The following is a 27,997-nucleotide window of genomic DNA, read 5'->3' on the forward strand; positions in this document are numbered from 1 at the left end:
ATACCGAATTTGAAGGGCGAGGTCATGATATTCTATCGTCTGCAACTTCATTGACAAAACAAAACTGAACAGAGAATCAATATGCAAAAGAGCGGGCCGGCCTTTTTGAAAATATTTGAAATGATCGCGGGAGATACAGATGTGCGATTTTTCCGGTTGACGAAGCTCTGAAGAAATTCGAATGTGGTTGCTGAAATATAGATGAGCGCTGAATTTTGGGCGCTTAAATTCAAATTTGAATTTGAATTCAAATGGGCTCATTATTTGAATAACATTAATGCCGTGATTACTATCAGTGCATCGGAGCGCACTACTTGCATTGATTACGCTGAACCGTTGGGCAACTCGGGCAGGAACACCGGCGCTGGAGGCGGGCAGGAACACGCATCGCCGGAACTGGGTGAGGAGAGATGGATGCATGGATGCATGCCCATGATCAATGGTCCCGGTGACGTCAAGCTCCTGTCAGGTGAGTGTAAGGACGGAGCATTAACTTTTCTATAGAGGTGGATTTAGGAATCGCCGGAAACTAGTGGTCTTGTACGTTATGGTTGATATACATAATTCTCATGAATTACATTTATAGGAAATCTGGGTCTGTTCAGGATAACTCTTACCAAGATCTGTTCAGAATAACTCTCACCAATTACCGATTATCGATATACGTAATTCTCATCAATCACATCTATAAAAAACTAGTGATCCCAAGAAACATCATCTACAAAAATTCATTGATTTCCTTCGAATGAATCTTGAATTCATAAATCTAGGCAGATGAAATGGATCTTGAATTTTTGTAAAGCACATAACTTTGGTTTAATTTGAAAGCTAACTAAATCCCTCACTCTGTTTTGCAGAAATTCCGTAATTGATTCAATTGCAACTTCTTAACTTCCTAACTTCAAGTATCACGTTCCATTCAAATTCCAAAACACGTTGTAACTTCAGGTGCTGTAGTTATCAGCCGTTGCTCATAATTTTTAAGTTTTATTTTTTTGGTGGGTTAAGTGGCGGTGAATCAGTAATTCTAACATCAGCCCAATCAACTTCTATGGAAAGTCCGGTAAGCAATTTCCATGTTAAAATTTAATTTCATATTAATACATTTTTAATATACAAAGGATGGATTTTTTTTCTATTTTATTAGATAGCAAGACTTTCGGAACTTTGTTAAACTTCTTATTATTATTATTATTATTTTGAAAAAGTTATGGGTTCAATTATATTATTATCCTATCAGTCAAAGAGTTATATAAACGTTATTATTAATTATAAATTAGAATTTATTACGTAAAAAAATTTGCCAGTGATTAAAAGAATTTGGTAAATTTTGTTAAAAAGGTAAAAATTTATTTTTATATAATTATTTTGAGTTTTGGATAGTTAATTATTTTATATTTAAGAAAACAAACTCTTAATTAAGATAAAAATAGTTTAAGATCATATTCTAAATAAAATCATTTCCTAAAGTATGATTATATTATTATCCCTCATCTCATAAAATAAAATAAATTATATAACTTTAAGTAATATTTCATTTATATATATAAAACACTAAATTATTTATAACTGAAACTTATTAAATTGCAATAAATAATTTATTAAAATTTTAAAATAATAATAATAATATTTATTTTATCTTTTTTTATATGGAAATATTGAATATATCACATATATTACAATAATTTTAATTAATAATGTAATAATGTAAGGTGTATATTATTTACCCTCATAAGAATGGAGTTCATCAACTTTATTTTATTTATTTGGAAATAATGAAATACCAAGTTTATTAGATAAATGGGAAAGAGAGCAATTTTTAATACGATATAAATTTATAAAACGAATTAAAAAATAAATAAAAAGAAAATAGGTAAATATTAACAATATTTAAATCATTTGTTTAGAAAATTTTTTGGCGAAATCACATAATTGATCATTTGTCGATGCGTTTCGAACCAACTAGTGTGGTTGTCCTGACGATGAACCACACTAGTTGGTTCGAAACGCGTCGACAAATGATCAATTATGTGATTTCGCCAAAATTTTTTCTAAACAAACGTTATGGATCACAGAAGTCTAAATTCCTTGAATATTTAAATCAATCAATTTGTTATACATATATTAGTTTTTATTTGGGATTTGGGAATCAATTATATATATATATATATATATATATATATATATATATATATATATATATATATATATATATTGGTTTTTATTTGGGATCTAAGAATAAAGAAGAGTTGGTTTATTAAATTATTGCAAATATTAACAATATTTAAATCATAATGAGATTGTTTTTCGAATTAATCACATTATTAAAATTTGGTCGACATTTCTAACCAACCATTGTGCTTAATCCTCAAGATAAAAATGAAAAAATTAATCTATCTATAATATCCCTATTTGGGGTATATTTTACACAGAATATTAATTAAAATTTAGTTATCCTTTATTACATGACAGTTGGATTAGAATTTAGTTAGGGTTTGGCTCTTGATAAGTGTCATTTCCTTTTACTGTCATTTCCTTTTACTTACTGGTTGTGCATTGTTTTCTAAATGGGATGGCCATGGCGAGGCAAAGGACATATGAAACTTTATTAAAATTTGGTTTCTACCACAATGTCTCCTTTCCATAACCAGTTTATTCTTTAGCTCATGGCCGGTGGAGCCGCCATTTAAGAGCAAAGCAAAAGTAATTGGTGGAGATGCCATTTAAGAGCACAACAAAAGTAATTGCTCAGCCAAGGAATAAGTAAATGCTCTGAAGGAGGCATATGTGGATTGGACGACATATTGAATATACTGGCCTGAAAACATTGAAGCATCCAAATGCCCTTCGTTGAGGCGAAACCATTTGCCAGTTCATGGGTATTGCGGTTAAGATAAGTATATCCATTTGCCATTTCATGGTTATTGCGATTAAGATAAGTATATCCATTTTCCATTTCATGGGTATTGTGTTAGATAAGTATATCCATTTGCCAGTTCATGGGTTAATTATATATTTTATTTACATTCTGTTTCTTGAAAAGAAAAGATACAATATGAATATTCTTGCACATATTTTGTTATACATTTTATATGTGAATTTTGTGTGTTAAAAACTAATTAGATTTGTGATTTATTGAAATGGAAGATAAGTGAAAATGATTTAGATTTTGTGGTTACACAAAACTCACGTTAGTTTTCTTAGTAAAGAAAATATATTACTACCCTTTCTTGTCTTTATATAACATTTCATGTGCCTTTTATGTAAGAAAAGATAAGGCACATGCTCTTTTCTTAAAAAGGGATTTCATAGTCATTTTCCTTTTCCTGGAAGTGAATATAGATTAAAGAGGGTAATTTGTGAAATATTCTCATAGCTAAGAGAGTTCTTTTGAAAAATAATACTTAGTATGAGAAAATATAATAACCTATGCATAGATGAAATGCACAAAGACAATATAAGTCATAGGAATCTTCTTTGGAAAGAATATGTTTTTTTCCTACGCATAAAAGATGAGTTAATTGTGTTAATTCCTTTGCAAGAGTTTGCAAAAGTTGCATGTATGAAGATATAATTATTGTGTTAGATATTTTAAAGAGAAACATGAATTTGTAGAACTATTGTGTTAGATCATTTAAAGATAAATATGGCATGCATAAAAGGTTACCATTATTATTATCTTAGTTCTTAAGCCCAAAAGAAAGATTGATTATAATACTTTCTTGAAAACAAATGCATGAGAAATTTGTTATGATGATTTCTTGAGAACAAATGCATAATAACTTTGTACATAAATGATAGAGAAACTATGTTGGATTCTTGAAAATAACTATGTGAAAAGAACACATATGCACATATGCAGAAGTTGATTACCATAATTGATTACATGTATGAAGATATAACTATTGTGTTAGATATTTTAAAGAGAAACATGGATTTGTAGAAATATTGTGTTAGATCTTTTAAACAGAAATATGGATTTGTGTGCAGAAAAGAGTAAGTATTATGGAAAATAAAACAAGTAGTTACTTGGAATAAATTTACTATCTTTCCTTTGTAAAATACATATATCCGCATGTAAGAAATAATGACTAACACATTAGTTCTCATTTAGAGCAATGCATATCATTGCGCACATATCATTGCACATACAATAGATTTGGTAAATAACTTTATCTTGGGAAAGATGCTTTTCAAAAAGGGACTTGTAATTGCTTGCGCGATAATAATGTCTATCATGTTAGTCTTTCCTTATAAGAGATATGTATTTTTATGTATTATAATTATATCTACTGTATTGGAAAGATTACTTAGCAACATGCACAGAAAAGAAGCTAAGGGTTTAGCTGTCTTTGAATAAGTTTTTATCTAATTACATGCATGAAAAACAAAGATAAGTTTCTAGTATCCTTTAAGTGAAATGGATGGTTACAGTGGTTTCCTTTGGATATGAATGTGTGATGGTGCGAGAATGATCATATTAATGGGGTAATTATTTGACATGCTTGATAATTATTTGTTTATACATGCATAATGTTGTAAGAAGAAGAATGTTGCAATATTATATTTACATCTCGTGTATGCACATGAATAGATGTTAAAAGATCGCTTTCAAAGAATGATTATTGATTGATTAATACTTTATCTAATCATGTTACCAAAGATTTTTGATGACATCAATGATAGGAAATGATGGTGATTTGTGCAAAAGACAAATCATGTTCAATATTGTGACAAATAAGAACTAATGGTCTATGCTAATGAGTATGAGTTGTAGGATGGTCCACTGATGGGACAATCATGCCACAAGCATATAAAGAGTGGTCAATTGTGGGTAAATGGTTTTCATGATCATTGTAATAAATTTTAGTTGGGTATGTTGTATTTTAAATGATATTCCATTGTAATATTTTGTGACAGTGGTTAAGGGATGGAATCACTTATAATCCATTGAGTGAGGGGTGAACACCCTCACGAGCACTTAATAATAAAACTAAATGTTTGTTGGCCAACACCCTACGGGGTTTCCAGGGTATATCCGTGTTCAATGATGCGATTTCTTATTATTTCAGTTTGGTGATGTTCATTCTTTGCATAATGTGATGTTGATAATGTCAAGTATGTGATTAATTAATATGGTTAAAGGAATCATGAAATGGATGCAAGGTTAGATCATATAGTTTATGTTAATTTACTACAATAATGGTTGTTAATGGTTATGCAATTTATTGTTCCTCTACTGAAAGTTACTCTATGTAATGATCAAGATTTTATCAAATGGTTAATGAGGAATCTAGATTAATAATTTGGATAGTTACCGATGGGTAATTTGTGTAAAAATTTTCTAACTCCCTTCATTTTCATGTGAGGCTATCGAGGTATGTTACAAGTGGTATCAGAGCAAAAGGTTGCAGCACTGATGTCTTTGGGAATTTTTAAGCAAAAAGGAAATCGAGGTATGCTATTAGTGAGAATCAACTCAGATATGAGTCTAACAACCTACACACACACACACATATATATATATATATATATTTATATATATATATATATATATATATATATATATATATATATATATATATATATATATAATATATATATATATATATATATATATATATATATATATCCTGATGAGGATAAAAGGCAATAAAACATTTGTCACACTTATGAACAATCTTGAAGTCTCACTAAGGAAGGTGACAATTAACTACCAACATTTGCAAATATGGAAATATTAATGATACATTTAGTGAACATGAAATTTACAATGCACTACTTTTAATGAGTGAATGCATGAATGTAAAATATGGGGAATGTCCTTAAATAGTACAATAGAGTGTTTGGGAAGGACATTGGAAGAACCCCTTTAGATATTGAAAATAAACACTAATTCAAGTAGTGAGATTAGACTGTAATAACTAATTGCTGATTAAGTCTTGTCATGGCTGCATTAAGATGGTTGGTAGTTGTGATTGGTTAGTGTTGCATGAATAACTAATAAAACTTATATGCATGAATTGAATTTGATTTAAGCTTATTACAATTCGTAAATGAGTGATTATGGTAGTTAATTCATGTATTGGTCTGTTAATGACAATACACTGTGGAAATTGGAAATGATTTAGAAAGTGAATACTTGTTAAATGATGCATATTTATGACTAACATTGCTGATGGGATTAAGTAGTGGTAGCTTAATGGCAACAAGAAAACCTGTCAAGGTAAAATCACATTGCAACCGTAAATGATAAAGTATAATTTTATATGATATGTATGATTGTGTTACCTGGAAAATCAAAATGCATACAATATGTATGTTATTTGTGCTTCATTATGTAAATTATTTTGGGAAAGAGTGCTAAAAGAGAAATTTAACATGCCAGATAATTATCGACAATTGTGAAAGGCTAGAAGGCCTTGGGTTGATGGCAGTTACCTACCCGGAGGGGTTGATGGTACTTACCTATCCGGATTTCCTCTCCCTAGAGATAAATGATCTCAGTAAGGGAAAAGAGTTGGCCAAGATGGTGAAGAGGGTAAAAAGCCTGAGGCAGCTCTGTTGATTTGGAGCTTGTTGGAGGAGGCCCAAAATTATTCATAGATGGGACGCTGTCAGAGGAGTAGACAAGATGCTGCCAAGAGGAATCCTACATTGGACCCTGTGTGGTCATTGGAATTCTTGAGTTGGTTGGCCAGTGGAATTCCATACTGGACCTAGTATGGTCTTTGTCAAAGAACTGTCTGGATGTGAAAATGACTCGATTTGGTTGTGGAAACCAGTTCCCATGAGTTGGGAGGAGCATTATTTTTCCATTATGGTTATCATAGGAGAACAAATTAATTAATTAGTTATGTGTTGTGTTAAAAATGAATTTTATATATAATTGTGTAAAAGATGTTATGCACATCTTAACACAAAAGGAGCTTAGTGCTCAATAAGGAGTTATTGGAATTTTAGTTCCTTTATTGTATGATCAGAGAGCTAGGTGTTCTTTGGGTACTTTTAGAAGTACTTGTGTATATGTCTTTAGTAGGGGCTAAGACAGTGTGCATGTGGTGTAGTGATTTATCATTTTTATGATTAGAGTGTTAGTGCTCTCTAAGTACTTGTAAAAGTATTGTGATTTAAATATCACTTGACATTGCATAATTGATTGATAGTTAAAAGTATTTCGTTTGATTAAAATGTTGTGACTAATGTGATTGAATTTGTTAGTCATACATTATAGGTTGCTTACCATGGAGTGTTGATGGGAATCACTATTGAAGTGTTTTCGTAAAAGTGACCATGACTTGTAAGAGTAATTGGTAAGTAACAATAAGTTGGTATAGAGATTTTGTTTTGTGTTATGGAAAGTAGAAATTTCTTAGTTTTGCAGTTATAAATGCTTATGACTATAGATAAGAATTATTTCTTTTTTTTATTGGTATTCCTTAGTAATGGAATCCTTCATTTTGAAGGGAAATGATCTTGTTTTCAGTTGTTTGGATTTTTATACTGAGTAGCAATTACATCCCAGTGATAGATGAACATCGGGGATGGTGTTCTCTTTAAGGTGGGGAGTATGTAATATCCCTATTCGGCATATATTTTACATAGAATATTAATTAAAATTTAGTTATCCTTTATTACATGACAGTTGGATTAGAATTTAGTTAGGTTCGGTTCTTGATAACTGTCATTTCCTTTCATTGTCCTTTCCTTTTACTTACTGGTTGTGCGTTGTGTTCTGAATGGGATGGCGAGGAAAAGGACATATGCTAGAGCTTCTTTAAAATTTGGGTTCTACCACTATGTCTTCTTTCCATAACTAGTTTATTCTTTGGCTCATGGCCGATGGAGCCGCCATTTAAGAGCAAAGCAAAAGTAATTGGTGGAGCCACCATTTAAGAGCATAATAAAAGTAATTGTCGAGCAAAGGAATAAGTAAATGCTCTGAAAGAGGCATATGTGGATTGGAAGACATAGTGAATGTACTAGTCTGCAAAACGTCGAAGCATCCAAGTGCCCTTCGTTGAGACCAAACCATTTTCCAGTTGATGGGTGTTGTGGTTAAGATAAGTATATCCATTTTCCATTTCATGGATATTGTGGTTAAGATAAGTATATATTTTATTTACATTTTGTTTCTTGAAAAGAAAAGATACAATATGAATATTCTTGCACATATTTTATTCCACATATTATATGTGAATTTTGTGTGTTAAAAACTAAGTAGATTTGTGTTTACATTTCGTTTCTTGAAAAGAAAAGATACAATATGAATACTCTTGCACATATTTTATTTCACATATTATATGTGAATTTTGTGTGTTAAAAACTAAGTAGATTTGTGTTTACATTTCGTTTCTTGAAAATAAAAGATACAATATGAATATTCTTGCACATATTTTATTCCAGATATTATATGTGAATTTTGTGTGTTAAAAACTAAGTAGATTTGTGATTTCTTGAAATGGAAGATAACTGAAAATGATCTAGATTTTGTGGTTACACAAAACTCACGTTAGTTTTCTTAGTAAAGAAAATATATTACTCCATGTAGATAAAGATTGATTTTATATATTTTTCTTAGTAAAGAGAATATATTACTGGATGTAGATAAAGATTGTTATTACTATATATAGAAAAAGATTGTGATTATATATATTTGCAGCGTTAAAAGATAAGTAATCTTTCTTGTCTTTATATAACATTGCATGTGCCTTTTATGTAAGAAAAGATATAAAAGATAGGGTGCATGTTATTTTCTTAAAAAGAAATTTCGTAGTCATTTTCCTTTTCCTAGAAGTGAATATAGATTAAAGAGGGTAATTTATGAAATATTCTCATGGGTAAGAGAGTTCTTTTGAAAAAGACTACTTAGTATGAGAAAATAGAATAACCTATGCATAGATGAAATGCACAGAGATAATATAAGTCATAGGAATCTTCTTTGGAAAGAATATGTTTTTTTCCTATGTGTGAAAGATAAGTTAATTGTGTTAATTCCTTTGCAAGAGTTTGAAAAAGTTACATGTATGAAGATATAACTATTGTTTTAGGTATTTTAAAGAGAAACATGGATTTGTAGAACTATTGTGTTAGATTCTTTAAAGAGAAATATGGAATGCATAAAAGGTTACCATTATTATTATCTTAGTTCTTATGCCCAAAAGAAAGGTTGATTATGATACTTTCTTGAAAACAAATGCATGAGAACTTTGTTATTATAATTTATTGGGAATAGTGTATAATAACTTTGTACATAAATGATAGAGAAACTATGTTGGATTCTTGAAAATAACTATGTGAAAAGAACACATATGCAGAAGCATAGAAACAATAGTTGATTACATGTATGAAGATATAACTATTGTGTTAGATATTTTAAAGAGAAAAATGGATTTGTAGAACTATTGTGTTAGATCTTTTAGAGAGAAATATGGATTTTTGAGCAAAAAAGAGTAAGTATTATGGAAAGTAAAACAAGTAGTTACTTGGAATAAATTTACTAGCTTTCCTTTGTAAAATATATATATCCGCATGCAAGAAATAATGACTAACACATTAGTTCTCGTTTAGAGCAATGCATATCTTTGTGCATACAATAGATTTTGTAAATAACTCTATCTTGGGAAAGATTTTTTTCAAAAAGGGACTTGTATTTGCTTGCACGATAATAGTTTCTATCATTTTAGTCTTTCCTTATAAGAGGCATGTATTTTTATGGATTATAATAATATCTATTGTATTGGAAAGATTACTTAGTTACATGCACAAAAAATAAGCTTAGGGGTTATCTCTCTTCGAATAAGTTTTTATCTAATTACATGCATGAAAAACAAAGATAAGTTTCTAGTATTTTTTAAATGAAATGGATGGTTACAATGGTTTCCTTTGGATATAAATGTGTGTTGGTGCGAGAATCATCATAGTAATGGGATAATTATTTTGATATGCTTGATAATTATTTGTTTATACATGCATAATGTTGTAAGAATAAGCATGTTGTAATATTATATTTACATCTCATGTATGCACATGAATTGGATGTTAAAAGATCGCTTTCAAAGAATGATTATTGATTGATTAATATTTTATCTAATCATGTTACCAAAGATTGTTGATGACATCAATGACAGGAAATGATGGTGATTTGTGCAAAAGACAAGTTATGTTCAACATTGTGACAGATAAGAACTAATGGTCTATGCTAATGAGTACGAGCTGTAGGATGGTCCATTGATGGGACAATCATGCCAAAAGCATATAAAGAGTGGTCATTTGCGGGTAAATGGTTTTCATGATCACTGTAATAGCTTTTAGCTGGGTATGTTGTATTTTAAATGATATTCCATTGTAATATTTTGTGACAATGGTTAAGGGATGGACTCCCTTATAAGCCATTGAGTGAGGAATGAACACCCTCACGAGTGTTTAATAATTAAATTAAATGTTCGCTGATTTTCACCCTATAGGGTTTCCAGGGTATATCGGTGTTCAATGATGTGATTTCCTATTATGTCAGTTTGGTGATGTTGATTCCTTGCATAATGTGATGTTAATAATGTCAAGTATATGATTAATTAATGTGGTTAAAGGAATCATGAAATGGGTGCAATGTTACATCATACAGTTGTTAATTTACTACAACAGTGGTTGTTAATGGTTATGCAACTTATTATTCCTCTACTGAAAGTTTTTTATGTAATGATCAAGATTTTATCATATGGTTAATGAAGAATCTGGATTAGTAATTTGGATAGTTACCAATGGGTAATTTATGTAAAAAATTTCTAACTCCCTTCGTTTTCATGTGAGGCTATCGTGGTATGTTATAGTATCCAAATGTTTAAATAACATGAATTTATTTATTTATTAATTGCCTTTATTTAGTAAGATGCCTTTAATTGCGGATGAGATGCACCACTAAGAAAGAGTGCGCCTTCAGGGATGTACCCTCCTCATAGTACTTGTGGAGGCCTACATTCCTCAAGAGCGCTTGGGACGCTGGACTAATAGGGCAAGGGTATAATTACCTCTCCCTTTGTCTCGCATGGTCACTGGGTCCACCTGTTGCTTCTGCAACTGCTACTGTTCCCTCTTCTGACATATCTGCTACATGATTGACATATAAAATACATCAACCTAATACATAAAATACATTTTTTTTTACTAAATGAAACAAGTATTTATAACTATGGAAACATAACTTTCAATTAAAATAAAAATAAAAATTACTGGTGCGCTCAAAACATAGTCATGCACTAGCGCTGATGCGCTTTATACTATAACCACATGAGTGACGGTGCACACATACATATGACGCACCATGGGTGTTTCAGAAATTTAACATTTCATAGCGGTACGACATACTTGTGCACTGGTGCACACATATAACTTGTTGGTACCGATACGATACGTTCAGGTTATCGAACACATCGAACTAAAGGAATATTTTTAAATATTAATTTGTGACATGTTTGGTAAATATAAAAGGATTACGAGTGATGCACCAACACAAAATCTTTCACATCTTTCCCGATGCGTTTATATCTACAAAATGCACTGCCACAATGGTGGTGCATTAGTTCACACACTCAATTGCGACACTGCTCCAAGTGCGAGGCGAACATATCGAACAAACCACGCATCATTTTTTTTTTGCAAAACAACCTAATTTACAATTATAATCCACTAAAAACTTAAATTAGAAAGAAACATAAAGATCACCTGGACATTTAGTCATTAGGGAGGCATTGTGGACATACAATGGAGAAAAACAAAATTTCACACCGTTTGAAAAAATTGGAAACTCAAACAATGAGCACGGTATTGAAAGGTGGTGAACAAGAGAAGCACTAACGTCAGGGCACTTTCACGTGGCAAGAATGGCACCGATACTTCATAGATCTCCTGCACTATATATGGTAAAAATGAAAATTATGTCTAGGAGAGTTTTTTTTATTTAAACCTCCTCCGGTATGTTTCACGGAGCACATTGGGATGGGCTATATCCAAAAGCACCATGTTTTTTTTAAATTTAAAATTATCACGGTGCTTTATCAAGATGCACTGGGGCTTTACATTACTGTAACGCATTGATGTTGTGGTTTTACAATAACACTAGTGTTTTCTAGAAATTACAAATCGTCTATCGATATGCTTTATAAGATTCCCCAAGGTGTTGTTATATCTTTTCTACACCGGGACATCGTTGTCGAATGACACTGGTACGTTTTACTATATGAAGGAGTTTGATGCTAGTGAATATTCAAGCATCGATGCGTTTGGGTATTTAGTGCACCGCGTTTTTTAATTTTTCAAAAAAAAAAAAAAATCTATGGTGCACCATGGTACTCCTGTGCTTGTATGCATAATAAACCACTAGCGCACTTGAATAATTTAGACGCATCGTCAAAGAAACATCTTCTAAAACATATGTCCTCACCTCCACTACAAACGAATTTTTGGGCTATTTTTATAGGGCCTCTGCAAAAACCTCCACTTGAAGGTATTTTCCTTGTAGTGAAGTGATTCAAAGGGCATAGTAAAGCATATATATAGATATATATATATATATATATATATATATATATATATATATATATATATATATATATATATATATATATATATATATATATATATATATATATATATATATATATATATATATATATATATATGATTCCAAAATGCCTCCCAAACAACAAAATTCTACACCCATTAAGCCCTCATAAAGTTCTACTATGATGCATGAAGAAAAAGGAATGCAACATGGTATGTCAAAGTTATGGGACCATGTACAACAACTTTCGCTCTTACAAAGAGCAACCAAAATGAATTGGAAGCAATGATGAATGTTAAGATGGATAGTTAAAAAGTAGAAATAGAAGGCTTGAAGGAAGTTTTGACAAAGTTGCTAGAAGAAATATTACCTAATGGTGATAAGGTATTCCATGAAATTCATGATGAGAACAAAAGGAATGTGAATCATGATTTTAGAGACTCTAAGTTTAGGAAGTTTTATGGAAAGGATCTAGTAACATGGATACTACAAATGGAGCAATTCTTTGACATACACGATGTACAACACACACAAAATGTATACATTGCATCTTCATATTTAGAACCCAATTAGTTTGTGTGGTATCGATGGATTTGTTCTCATAAATCACTTATCACTTACAATTTTTACAAAGGAATTGATAACACATGATGAAGATACAAAGAGAATACCTTCTTTAGCCAATCGATAAATCCCAAACAAAAGAGTTTACTTGGGGAGCACATTGAGGACTTCCAAAGAATGAATATCAAGGTAACTAATATTCGAGAGGATCATTTTACTATTGTTTTCATATATATATATATATATATATATATAGAGAGAGAGAGAGAGAGAGAGAGAGGTGCAAACATTTTCTCAAGTTTTGCACTAAAAAATAAGTTTTCATTTTAAAGAGATTTGATTCCTCTCGATAATGGGTAGATCCGAACTTAAGGTAACTATATGATGTTATAATATAAATTTTAGGACAATATTATATTTGATATATTATAATATATATTAAGATATTAAGATATATATTAATATCATAAAATTATTATTCATATATATTACATATTAATATATGAAGCTAAACATAAGTTTAATATAATTGTTTCAATCACGTATGGTAGAGAGATGTTGTAAAGTAATCAATGTCATGTAAACATTTTCACTTGGTAAAAATAAAATAAAAATAAAAATAACCCTATGTTAAGATGAAAATAACTTTAAAGTAAAACATGTGGAATATATTCTATTTAACTCTGGATCTAGCAAATGCAAACTTCTTTTAGAGTGAAAAGAGATTTGATCCCTCTAGGAATGATAGAGCTAGATCTCTTGAGATGTAAACCTCGAAATTTGATCTCTCTAGACTTGATAGAGCTGAAATTTGATCTTTTCCTCCGAGTTTTCTGATATTGTATTTGTCTTTTGAATAGGTTTGGGGTTACACCAACGCTGGTAAACTGTATTTGTATTTGTGTCACTAAATTGTTCAAACGGGTAGCTAGGATTCCAAGGGTTAAAATTATGGATTCTATAAATGTACCTTGATTCCACCAACATTTCCTGAAAAAGAAAAAGCCTAACCTGTCTAATGAACTTTATGGTTGCAAGGAAGCTATGGATGAATACAGCACAGAGTTGTTCAAGTTATTTGAATATTTGATGAAGGTATTGTCTCATGATCTAGGCTTAGAAAAACTCTCTGAACGAGAGCGTGGGAGGGGAGAGGAAGGAACTACAAATAAGGATAAATTACTATCCATTGTGTCCTCAACCAGATCTGGTGGTGGGAGTGGCACCCCATTCTAATCTTGTCGCTATCACAATTCTCCTTCACGACAAAATCCCAGGGTTGCAGATTCACAAAGATAGAGCCTGGATTGATATGCAATTCCTTCCCGGTGCTCTGGTTGTCAATATCGGCGATCAACTCGAGGTACCTCAATATTCATAACAATTCGTCATAAAACTTGTAAGATGTTAATTGTTGGATGTAATTACTCTGAGTCGTTGGCATGTAGTTTCGGTTTCTTTACACATAATCTAAATTTAGGAAGTGTTTAGTTATCCTAGAGTTTTATTTAGAAATTTGGCTAAGATTAATATATTTATTCCTATTTAATTATGTAGTTTTAAGAAATTAAATCAATTTAATTTAGTAATTAACACTCGATTATGTTCCTCAATTTTGATTAATGTCTTTTGCACCTTTGTAATGTACATTGTTGGAGAAAGGCTATGAGTGACCTGAACTAGGGTTCCGATCGGCATACAGTCTACTATCACAAACTCTGGCGGAGGGCAATGCCCTATTCGCAGAGTTGCAGAGGCACGGGCTGGCCCTGGCCCAACAGATGAGGCGAGCGGGGTCTAATGGGGCCCTTTCATACAAACAAGAAATGATGGATAAAGGGAAGGCCCCATTGGAAGGGGTGCAAATCTCTAGCTCTGCAAATGCAAGAAAGGATGAGCTAAGCAAGAAGAAAAAGGTGGGTGGGCAAACCAAGGAAACCCAAAGTCAAAAAAGAACCAATGAAATCAATACTCTAGATGGAAAAGACAAAGGTAACCCCATTCCCGAGCGGGCCCCACAAGAAGTAGAAGGAAGAAACAAAATAACTGTGGAAACTAAGGCCCTACCCCAATACGACACAAATCTAGAGGGATCTGCCACAGTGACCAGAAAATAGAATGACCTGGGGTGCTGCAAGCCCAAAACGACAGAAAGTCTGCAGGTTGTTATCACCGACCCTAAAATGCAAGCTTACAGAGACCATATGTCAATACATGTGGTGATCTGTAGTTCATGGGCTTCTAGCCTATGGAAAAATCCCTCTGCTTTTGGATCAAACAACAATGGAAGCCTAAGGGGGATATCAAGCTACACCTGGGAGCCAAAAGATTCTTTATTGTAGTCTTTGCGAACCTGGAAGATAGGGATCGCATTTTTGATGGAAGACCGTATTTTTATGCCTTGGCAGGCCTCTATATGAGACCCTGGAAACCCAACTTTGCACCAGAATAGGAAACTTTCACGCATGTACCTGTTTGGATTCGCTTATTCTCTCTCCCCATTGACTACTGGAGACCTGCAGCACTGGAACAAATAGGCAACAAACTGGGAACCTTCATCCAAGCCTCAGAGGCTACCATGCAAAAAAGGAACACATCTTGTGCAAGAATATGTGTTGAAATGGATGTTTCAAGTGCATTACATGAAGGTCTATGGCTAGAATTTAGAGATGAAGTCTTCTTCCAGGCCATAAATTATGAACAAATCCACTTTCGGTGTCGAAAGTGCCACGAACATGGACACTTTTTTAGGGAATGCCCAATGAATAAGCCAATCGAGAAAGCCAAAGAAAACTAGGCAAGGATCAGGAACGTTTCACCCGTCCAATTGGGAGACAACGAGCTAATCGGAAACACCAACCCAAAACAAGCACCTCCATCAAGAGCACAGTCAATGCCTTTGAAGTTCTTGGGTCCAGAACAGTGGTAGCTGAAGCCCCACAAGCACCAAACCTAACGCAGGAAATCCAGGATGCTCCCACACAGGAAGCCCAAGATCCCAATCCAAAACCGACAAACGAGGCCCTACAAGTTTATGAGTTGAAAAAAGACTTAGAAGAAGATGCGGAAATGATAGCCAGTGAAATAGGAACAAAGGATATGGAACTCAGTGACATACTAGAGAGGGAGGGCATGGATCTCAATACCATGATAGAGCAATGGAAGCAAAGAGGAATGGAACATATCCCAGAGGAGGAAGTAGCCAAAGTAAATTCTCTCTTCCTAGCAAGGCAAGATGCAAAACTAAAAGGGCAGAAAAGAGGCTTTGGTGCCACAAAGGGTCTGGGCGTTAAGGCCCAAGGATTATATCAAACAAATACCAATGCCAAACACAGGAAGAAGAGAGGCTGACGAACAAACAATGAAGCACTTCAATAGCTAGGTCAGATGCTCCTTAACTCAGGTAAGATGAAAGCCTTTGAGGCTTTCATGATATCCTCTTAAAAACCCTGTTAATTATGAAGATTCTTTCATGGAATGCTAGAGGGCTAAACAGTGAAAGGAAACAAAGACTTCTGAGAAAGAAAGTCAAAAATGAAAATCCTGACATGATTTTTTTACAAGAAACCAAGTGCTCCAGCCAGAAAATGAAAGGGATAAGTAGAAATTTAGGAAAAATAATGGAATACATGGAAGTGGAAGGGAATGGAATGGAGGGAGTGTTGGGTTGTGTTATATTCTTTCCACGACTAGCCCACGTAGTTAACCGGGGGGTTAGAGGGGGGGCGGAGCACCCCCTCGTTGCGCCGATTGTGTAGCGAGGGGGGTCACAGGGGGTTTGAGGTGTACCCATAACCCCACTTTATGGGGTCTGGGACCCTATGTTAGGTTGGGCAGACCCACCTATGGTTTTGTGCATGATTTTCGCACATGTTTTTTGGACACGATGATTTTCGGTCCATGGTATTGGACACGATGGTTTTCGGTCCATGGTATTGGATGCTTCGGCATGTATAAATATGTATTATAACATTGAAAGGAACATAATGAAAAATCAAGCTGGTAATCCGATTTTGGGATCCAGGGGAAAATCTCTGTGTATATGTGTTTTATGTGTTATGCTCTCGCATTGTTTATTTTTTGTGATTTAGAATTCGTATGCAAGTCATTTCTGTACGGGGTTAAAACCTACATTTGGTATCAGAGTAGATTTGGCTTCAAGGGGACGCCTTTGTTACTGAGGGGTTTCGCTCGGGCCTGTGGTAGACCCTGTTCAATGGGAGATCTGCGAGATCGATTTTGGTGGTGAAAGAAGATGGCGAGCAATGGAAAGATAGAGATCGAGAAATTTAATGGTTAGAGTTTTGAGTTGTGGAAACTCAAGATGGAGGATCTGTTGGTGGATAAAGATCAGTGGATCACAGTAGATCCAGGTACTAAACCAACGGGAGTGTCCGATGAAGAATGGAAGAAGTTGGATCAGAAGGCAAAGAGCACAATACGATTGTGTGTCTCAGATTCAGTATTGCTGAATGTATCAGGGGAAGCTACGACGAAGGCTTTGTGGGACAAGTTAGGGACTTTGTACCAATATAAGTCTTTGGTGAATAAACTATTCCTACAGAAAAAGCTGTATAACCTGAGGATGAAAGATGGAGACTCGGTGACAGAGCATCTAAATGCATTTAATACTGTGGTAAGTCAGTTAGCATCTGTTGATATTAAAATTTCAGATGAAGATAAGTGCATCAGTTTGTTGTGTTCTCTACTAGATTCGTGGGATAGTCTTGTCATTGCAATAGATAGCAATGCAACTGCCTTGCAGTTTGATGAAATAGTCTCAGCCTTGCTAATAGAGGAGATGAGACGGAAAAATATGGAGAGCCAGAATGGTGATGCCTTCTCTGTACGAGGATGGTCCTAGAACAGAAACAAAAATAAATCATCGAGTGGGAGATCTAAATCTAGAGGGAGATCTAAATCTCCAGGAAAACCTGTAAAGGTGATGTGCTGGAAATGCGGAAAGGAAGGCCACTTTAAAAGGGACTGTAAATCTAAAGCTCCTGACAAAGGAAAGGGATCTGATGAGGCTCCTTCTGTAGAGGCAAAAACCACCTCAGATGAAGGTGGGGATGTGTACTTGGCTTCTTCAAGTACACATGTAGATCATGAGGCATGGTTGATTGACTCAGGTGCAACCTTTCACTTCACTCCCCATAGAGAGTGGTTCTGCGAGTATGAGAAATATGATGGTGGTGATGTCTTCTTGGGGGATGACAGGAAGGCTAGAATCATTGGTCGCGGAAAAGTAAAGTTGAAGTTGCAAGGTGGAAGGGTTAGAACACTTCCAGGTGTTCTAAATATTCCTGCATTAGCCAGAAATTGATTTCTATAAGCAAGCTGGATGATGCAAGTGTAAAAACAATGTTCGAGAAGGATACCTGCAAAATGGTTCGGAGAGCACTAGTATTGATGCGGGGAGTTCGGATTGGAACTCTGTACAAGTTGCAAGGTAGCACTATTCTTGATGGGTGCAATAGTTCTATGGTTCCTAAAAGTGGAGCAGAAAATCTAATGGTCTCTGGAGAGAAGACCATGCCATGGCATCAAAGGCTTGGACATATTAGAGAGAAGGGCCTTCGAATACTTCATGGTAAAGGTATGGTAGAAGGTATGAGTAATAGCTCTCTAGATTTTGATTTCTATGAAAATTGTGTATATGGGAAGCAGAATCGGGTGAGTTTCCCCTCTGGTGGTAAGAGGGCGAAACAGATATTAGAGCTTGTGCACAGTGATGTGTTTGGACCTGTGAAGGTTCCATCACTGGGTAAGTCTGTGTACTATGTATCATTTATCGATGACTTCTCAAGGAATACATGGATATATTTCCTTAAGAATAAATCTGAAGTCTTTGATAGGTTTAAAGAATTTAAGGCTCTGGTGGAAAACCAAACAGAGAAGAAGATAAAGGTGCTGAGGACAGATAATGGTGGAGAGTTTTGCAGCAAGGAATTTGAAGAATTCTGTAAGAAGTGTGGTATATCACGGTAGAAGACTACTCCATATACACCTCAACAAAATGGAGTTGCAAAAAGAATGAACAAGACGTTGATGTAAAGGGCAAGAAGCATGCTAAGTGGTGTTGGGTTAGGACAGGAATTCTGGGCAGAGGCGGTGGATACTGCATGTTAACTGGTCAACAGGTCACCTTCATCAGCGTTGGAGGATAAGACTCCACAAGAGGTATGGACTAGTAAGAAACCCTCTCTTTCACATCTAAGGGTATTTGGATGTGATGCATATGTACATGTTCCAAAGGAGAAACGAACCAAGTTGGATAGTAAATCTGAAAAGTGCATCTTTATTGGGTATAAGGATGGTTTAAAGGGTTATAAGCTTTGGAACCCAGTAACAAGGAAGGTTGTGTACAACCGAGATGTGGTGTTCAGAGAGGTGAAATATGTTATTAAACAAGAATTCCAACCAAAGGAACCTGAGAAAAAGGAAGAAGAATAAAACTCTACAGCACAGGAGGAATCAAAAGATGAAGAGCCACAAACTCCGGCTGTGAGAAGATCAGTTCGAGAAAGAAGGTAGCCAAAAAGGTATAGTCCATCTACTTTCTGTTCAAATTTTGCTTTGTCTATTACAGATGATGATCCCAGAACTGTGAAGGAAGCAGTGGATTCAGAGGATGGAAAACTCTAGAAAGAGGCCATGGTTGATGAAATGGTATCTTTGCACAAAAATGAGGCTTGGGATCTGGTGGAGTTTCCGGCTGGAAGGAAACCCATTGGCAGCAAATGGGTGTTCAAAAAGAAGATAAATGTAGAAGGAAAAGTGGAGAAATACAAAGCTCGGTTGGTAGCAAAAGGTTATTCCCAGGTGCTCGGAATTGATTTTGGTGATATTTTTTCTCTTGTTGCCAAGGTAACTTCTATTAGATTACTTTTATTTGTTGTTGCTGCTTTTGATTTTGAGGTAGAACAAATGGATGTGAAGACAACATTTCTTCACGGGGATCTGGAAGAGGAGATCTACATGAAGCAACCTGAAGGCTTTGCGGTGAAGGGTAAGAAAGATCTGGTATGCAAGTTAAAGAAGTCTCTGTATGGGTTAAAACAGTCACCAAGGATGTGGTATCAGAAATTTGATACATTTATACGGGGACTTGGCTTCACCAGAAGCAAAGCAGATCACTGTGTATTTTAAATTAATTGTTGACCGTGTTATTTATCTGGTCTTGTATGTGGATGATATGTTGCTAGTTGGAAATGACAAAGAAATTATCCAGGATTTGAAGACCCAATTGTCCTCCAAATTTGACATGAAAAATCTTGATGCTCCAAACTATATTTTGGGCATGGAAATTAAAAGAGATCATACAAAGAGGAAGCTCTAGTTAAACCAGAGGAAGTATGTCGAGACAATACTGCAAAGGTTTAATATGCAAGATAGTAAACCAGTGAAGGTTCCTATTCCTGTAGATGTGAGGTTATCTGTTGAACAGTGTCCCAAGACACAAGAAGAGGAAGAGGACATGTCCCGTGTTCCATATGCAAGTGCAGTCGGTAGCCTGATGTATGCAATGGTCTGTACTAGACCAGACATTGCACATGTAGTGGGAGTATTGAGGAGGTTTATGTCAAAACCAGGGAAGGAGCACTGGACAACAGTGAAGCGGGTTTTTAGGTATTTGCGTGGCATTAGTGATTATGGTTTGTGCTACCAAGGAAGACCAGGATTAGACAGAGTGTTGGATATTCATGGCTTTGCTGATGCAGACTGGGCTGGATATCTAGATCAGAGAAGATCTACAAGTGGGTATGTGTTTAACCTATTTGGAGGTGCAGTCAATTGGATGAGTAAGAAACAATCTGTAGTGGCACTATCAACTACAGAGGCAGAATACATGGCAGCCACTCATGCAAGCAAGGAAGCAGTTTGGTTGCAGAGATTGTGTTCAAGTATGGGGTTAGAACAGGAAGCTATAAGGATAGACTGTGACAGCCAAAGTGCAATTTCCTTGGCAAAGAACCCTGCATATCATTCAAAGACAAAGCACATTGATGTTCAGTATCACTTTGTGAGGGATATGATAGAAGACAAAAAAGTGTTGCTGGTAAAGGTGGACACTTTGAAGAATACTGCAGATGCATTAACAAAATCTGTGAGCTCTGAGAAGTTCTCTTGGTGTAAAGAAACAATGGGCGTTTTAGGGCTGGAAAAATGACTAAGCTCTCTTGTGGCCCCCTGTGGAAAGAAAACAACAAGTGGGAGAATGTTGGGTTGTGTTAGAGGGGGGACGGAGCACCCCCTTCGTTGCACCAATTGTGTAGCGAGGGGGGGTCACAAGGGGTTTGAGGTGTACCCGTAACCCCACTTTATGGAGTCCGGGGCAACGCCCCAAAAATTTTGGTTATGCTAGGTTGGGCAGACCCACCTATGGTTTTGTGCATGATTTTCGCACATGTTTTTTGGATGCGATGGTTTTCGGTCCATGGTATTGGATGCTTCGGCAAGTATAAATATGTATTATAACATTGAAAGGAAAATAATGAAAAATCAAGCTAGTAGTCCCAGTTTTGGGATCCAAGGGAAAATCTCTGTGTATATGTGTTATGCTCTCGCATTGTTTATTTTCGGTGTTTTAGAATTTGTATGCAGGTAATTTCTGTACAGGGTTAAAACCTATAGGGAGGCCTGGCCACTCTCTGGAATCCCCATGCCCTCCATCTTATAAATGCAGAGGCTTCCAGATCATACATCTCCCTAGAAATGCAAATCATAGGGGAATCCAATACATACTTGTGTACTAATATTTACAACCCCCAAAGACTAGAGGATAAACTGTTGATGTTAGATCGCCTCTCCAAGATGCAACGTAGACATCCTACGGCTAAAGCTATCTATGGAGGAGATTTTAACATGATTACCTCACTGACAGAAAAGAAAGGAGGGGTAAGAATGCTAAATCGAGATGCAAAGGCATTCAATAGCTTCATCAGAACAACAAATCTTGTTGATATCCTCCCCAAAAATGGGCTCTACACTTGGAATAACAAAAGAGGAGGAGAAATACAGATTGCCTCCAGACTAGACCGTTTTCTTATAGCAAAAGCCACCCTCCTTGAGGGGGTCAATGTAGAATCAAACATTATTCCTTGTGGAGGCTCTGATCATTGGCCCATCACCATGGATGCAGCCATCCTCGGCACTCCAAAAAACAGACCTTTCAGGTTTGAAAAATTTTGGTTAAGCCACCCGGAATTCACTTCTAAAATCAAACATTAGTGGCATGAGAAGCTAGACACCAAAGGCACCAAAATGTACTGGTTCCAATCCAGATTAAAGCACCTCAAAGCTCGGTTAAAGTCCTGGAACCAAGAGGTCTTCGGGAACGTCTTCAAAGACAAACAAGTCCTGGAGGAACAGATGGCACAGATCCACACAACATGGTTCAAAGGGGACATCACCAAGGATCCCATTAGCACATAGCAAATCCTCATGCAGAAATGGAATGAAAGATGCCAGGAGGAGGAAATACTATGGAGACAAAAGTCTTGCATTCAATGGCTCAATGAAGGGGAAAAAAACACCAAGTTTCTCCATCGTTCGGCTATAGATTACAGGTGCACCAACAAAATCACCCGGCTGAAGGATGAACAAGGTACTCCCCTCCACTCTCATTAGGATATTTCCTCCCTCCTCACTGATCACTTTAGCCACATAGAAACAAAACCACACATTAACAGGGAAGAGGCTATTAGGGAAGTCATGTCCTCTATACCAAGTTTAATTACTAAAGATCATAATAAATCTTTAGACCACCCTGTTACCATGGAGGAGGTGAAAGATGGAGTGAAAGAGATGCCTAATGGAAAGGCACCAGGACCGAATGGTTTCACCATTGATTTTTATAAAGCTTGTTGGGAAATTGTGCGATTGGAAGTGTGGGAGGTGGTGGAAGATTTCTGAAAATCTTCTTCCATCCTCAAATCCCTTAATTCTACCTTCATCGCCCTTATTCTCAAAGAGGAGGCAGCATGCACCCCTTCAAAATTTCGACCTATCGCTCTGTGCAATGTTCTTTGTAAGATTATCTCCAAAGTAATGGCCAACAGACTGAAGCCTATTCTTCCTTTGATAATCTCAGAGGAGCAATCTGGTTACGTGGAGGGCAGACAGATCATGGATAATGTCCTGCTAGCACAAGAAATGGTTCACACTCTTCAATCCCAGAAAAAAGCAGGTATGATCATTCAGTTGGACCTCTCGAAAGCCTATGACAAGGTCAGGTGGAGATATCTGGAAGCCATTCTAGAAGCCTTAGGATTTGGCCAACGATGGATCAACTGGATTCTAGCCCTAGTCAAATCCCCTAGCTTTTCTATCCTGGTCAATGGAGCTCCCACCTTCCCCTTTGCCCCCTCTAGAGGCATTCGTCAAGGGGATCCCATTTCCCCTTTTCTTTTTGTAATTTTGATGGAAGGCCTGAGTCGCATCATTAAAACTGCAAAGGAGAGAGACCTTATCCAAGGCCTCCAACCCCTGCCACCCTGCCTGGCCACTACTCATCAACAATTTGTGGACGATACCATGCTCTAGGGAACTCCAACGATTTGGGAAGCCCAAGTTTTTAAATCTATCCTTAATCTCTTCAGTCAAGCAACAGGTATGGACCTCAATTTGGACAAATCCTCCATTTTCTTTTTCAATACTCACTTAGCGATCCAGAAAAATCTTACTGCTATCCTTGGGTTCAAAAGGCAAAGCCTTCCCTCTAAGTATCTAGGTATCCTTCTCACTGATAAACCCTGGCAAAAGATCCACTAGGAGAAACTGCTCTCCAACCTCGAAAATCAGAGTAATCACTGGACTAATAGGGTCCTTAACTTCGCTGGCCGGCTTGTCCTGACTAAGGCTGTCCTACAAGCCATCCCTTAGTATATGCTTTCCATCCTCCTGGCTCCCAAAGGAGTGCTCCAGAAGATTAGAAACATTCAAAGAACCTTCTTATGGTCTGGAAAATCTGACAAACAGAAATGGGCTCTAGCAGCTTGGGAAAAACTCTGTAAACCCAAGATCCTAGGTGGTTTGGGACTTCAAGACCTGGACACAGTAAACAAAGCCTGTGGGGCCAAAATCTGGTGGAGATGGGTCAAAGAACCACAGACACCCTGGGCCAGACTTTGGAAAGCCAGGTATGCTGAAAACTAGCACCCTTAGTATCTCATTCGAATTACCGACCCTCCAGCCGGTTCCCCCATTTGGAACTTGGCAAAGGCCAATCGAAACATCATACAACATCACTACTTCTGGGAAATATGCAATGGTAACACATCTCTCTTTTGGGAAGATGCTTGGCAACAAATTCCCAAGCTTGAAAGTCCTAATTATCTTCCCCTACAGCACAGGTACCAGGAACAAGGAAAGCTCACGGTGAACCAATACTGGAAAGACAATATTACAGACCAGCACTGGAGGCATTGGGACCCTAATACTACCCCACAGGCAAATGGAATGGATAACCTTATCTTATCCTTGCACTCTTGTCTGGATAAAAGGAAGATCCGTTACTCTTAGGATGAAGATCAACTAAGATGGGGCAATCTAGATGGAGGCACCTTCAACGTAAAGGAAGCCAGACTTTATTTAGAACATAGGGATCAGGAAGAGAAAGTGAATTGGCACAAAAATGTCTGGGACACCACCATTTGGCTGAAGATAAAAACTTTCTTATGGCTCTTAATGCATTGTAAGATCCTTACTTGGGAGAACCTATGCAAAAAAGGTTTCATTGGTCCATCCTGATGTCCCCTCTATGAAAAAGAATAGGAGTCGATGAATCATCTCCTCAACAACTGCCAATGGACCAAAAAACTATGGGTTTGGATGGAGGAAATCTTCAAACAAACAAATAGGAACAAAGAATCCATACAAGATAGCATAACCAATTGGTGAACCAAGTATTCTAGCTACGACACTGTAAACATCCTATGGAAGCTAAGCCCTGGTTTTATAATCTGGTCCACATGGAAAGAAAGAAATAAAAGAATTTTTCAGAAGGATTCCAGGCAGCTAGATACCATTAAGACAAACATAATGCAGAATATGCATGAAACTACCCTTACCAGGTGTAAAGTAGAACAGGCAAACAGGCTATTCGCAAATGACAGGCGAATTCTGCAGTCTTTTGGAATAAGTGTTGCAATTGACTTCAACTCTCCGGCGCAAAGACCTCAACCCGATTCTTCTCTGCTGTCCTGGCAACCTCCTCTACTGGGATTTCACAAATTAAATTTTGATGGAGCCTCTCGGGGCAACCCTGGCCCTACCGGCCTTGGAGGTGTAATTCGCAACCACAATGGAGAAATTCTTCACATATACAACAACTCTCTGGGGGAAGCCACCAACAACGGGGCAGAATTTGCAGCTCTGGAGCAAGGTTTGCAAATCCTAATCAGATTGGGGAATGGGGCAACAATAGTGGAAGGAGACTCGCTCTTAGCCATCAATGCTGCGAGAAAAATGCAAAATGGTTTGTGTTCTGAGAAGGTAACAAAGCACTGGTGCCTAGCCATGGTCACTGAGCTCATCGCCAAACATCTCTCCACTCTCAATGGGGTCGTTCTGCAGGCAATCAGGCATAGTGCGAATGCAATGGTGGATATCCTAGCCAACCACATGGTCGACCATCGGAATGATAACATTAACACTTGTTGTCAGGATGTCGCATGTGCCAATCTTCGGGACAAACGCCTACAAATCTCAAGGCAAGACCTCACAGGGATGTGAGGAGAGAAGGATGACATACAGGATATCGATCATCAATGATTTATGTGGTTCGCTAGAAAGTTTCACTCCCTAATCCATAATGCCTGGAAATGGCACCACTGGGGGGTGTCCTATGGCTTGCATCGGGAAAGGTGGAAGATCTACCACAGGGATAGAGGTCAGCTCACCTATCACGATTCAAAGTACATGGGGCCTCGTTTCTTCAGTAATGAGAGTGGCAATCTAAATGCACACAAATGTAATAATGAGAAGTTCGTCAATCACCTGTTGGGGATTCAGACTGTCAGAAACATGGAAAACACAGAGCTTTCGGTTAAGACTGTGGGCCCTCACACCACATCCCTCACTATTAGTACATAGACCACCTGGATAGATTTTACATGCCTCCATTATTTTTCAGAGCTCAGCCTTGTGTGTACTATGTCGTGTATAGTAATCCAATTGTCAATTGCAAGAACCTACAATAGGGTTATGGCCGAGAGAAACATCCATAGCACTAGAGCGACCAGGGAACTAAAAAGAGCCTGGGAGAATTACAAGGCTTCTGTCTCCAAGAAAGGTAAACAGTATATTGAAGAACTCCAAGTCAAGGTGAACGAAGCCCATGAAGGGATGGACATTAATACTATTAGTGAGGAGGTTGATTGGCTCTCGGACCTGGGCACCCCAGCAACTAGAGCAATCTAGTTCCTAAGAACTCAAAGTGAGGTTTGGCGAATGAAAACAATGCTAGTTAAAGCCTTGAGCATGCAAGGAGCGGCTTTGAAGGAAGCCTACCAAGCGAACTCCCTAGCCTCGGCCAAGAATTCAGCGAGGCTAGACAAGATGGAAATAACCATAAACTCCCTCATGGGCGAACTGTGAATGCTGGCTCAAAGCTTGGAAGGTTTCATTCGGCTTTTCAAGCTGTCTATTCGCCAGGGGCTTAATGTCGCTATTGATATCCTTGAGGACGACTCCAAACAACCATCATCAAACGTCACAGATCCCGCAGTACTCCCAAGGGAGATGATGGAGCTGGTTCGAGTTTTGTTGTTCCATCCGAAGTCGCAAAAATTGACCAGTAGGATTCCAAGGAGGTGGTCCTCTTCTGTGGGTTCCTATATGTCCTATGTTGTTTGGTTTTTCTTTACCAGTGTCTGTTGAATGTAAATTGTAGCGGGCCTTTAAGTGGCCTTCTATGTCTATAGTTACTTTAGTTATGTCTGGCAGCACTGTGCGGTTAGCCATTCTCTGTTTCAACCTATGTTTGACTACGGTTCAGCTATAGATGCTTATACGCATAAAATTTCCTGTCCAATATGGCCTTTGTAAGCGGACTTATGTTTTGACAAGCCTACTTATCTCTAGTCTTTCTAGAAATGACAGACCCCTCTTGTAACCATATGTAATATTTTTGTGATCTAATATATCAACTGATTTACAACAAAAAACACACTCAATTATGTTATTATGTATATTAATAACAATCGCAACCTTTATGTTAACAATGTTATTGTATTATTAATTATAAATTAAATTTTATGGAAATCTAGATCTATCAACTTTGTTTTTTAATTTGTATATATTCTAAAACATGTTCATTTATATATGTTAATTCTAAAATGTTTTTTTTTAATTTTATTTATTTTGTATAATTATTTATTTCTGAATTTAAGTTTAATGTAGATTTCGAAAATATTCTAGTTAATTTTGGATTATTAAAATATTTCTAGATGCAATAGACATTAACTAGATAAATTATTTGATTCCACCAATATCCATTAAATCTCAAAATATTCTAAAAATCCGTAATCAACCTAAAAATGACCAATACCCAATTTGCATGGCTCTGATATCGATATTTTTGTGTTGGTGAAATTCGATAACCTTTATCCTGAGCAGATATTGAGTAACGGGAAATACAGCAGCATTGAGCACAGGAGCGTGGTACACAAGGACTGCTCAAGGATGTCATGGGCCGTGTTTTGCACTCCGCCATGTGATGCGCTGATTTCACCCCGGAGAGAATTGATAGATGACCGTCATCCTCCATTATACCAGCAGATTTCTTATCGGGAGTATCTCAAGAACTTTTTCAAGAAAGGATTGGATGGAAAGGGCCATGTCACACAACAAAATCCATTGCCTTCTTGA

The 27,997-nt window shown here is 36.3% G+C and overlaps 1 pseudogene; it reads left to right on the plus strand.

Annotated features, from left to right (window-relative positions):
• Positions 1–201: 201 nt before the first annotated feature.
• On the plus strand, positions 202–27,997 carry LOC149159334 (flavonol synthase/flavanone 3-hydroxylase-like; annotated as a pseudogene).

The sequence above is a fragment of the Pinus tabuliformis genome, chromosome 5_2, assembly GCF_031772625.1.
Source record: "Pinus tabuliformis cultivar Carrire ecotype Pingquan chromosome 5_2, CPIR1, whole genome shotgun sequence".
In the NCBI taxonomy this organism is placed as follows: domain Eukaryota; kingdom Viridiplantae; phylum Streptophyta; class Pinopsida; order Pinales; family Pinaceae; genus Pinus; species Pinus tabuliformis.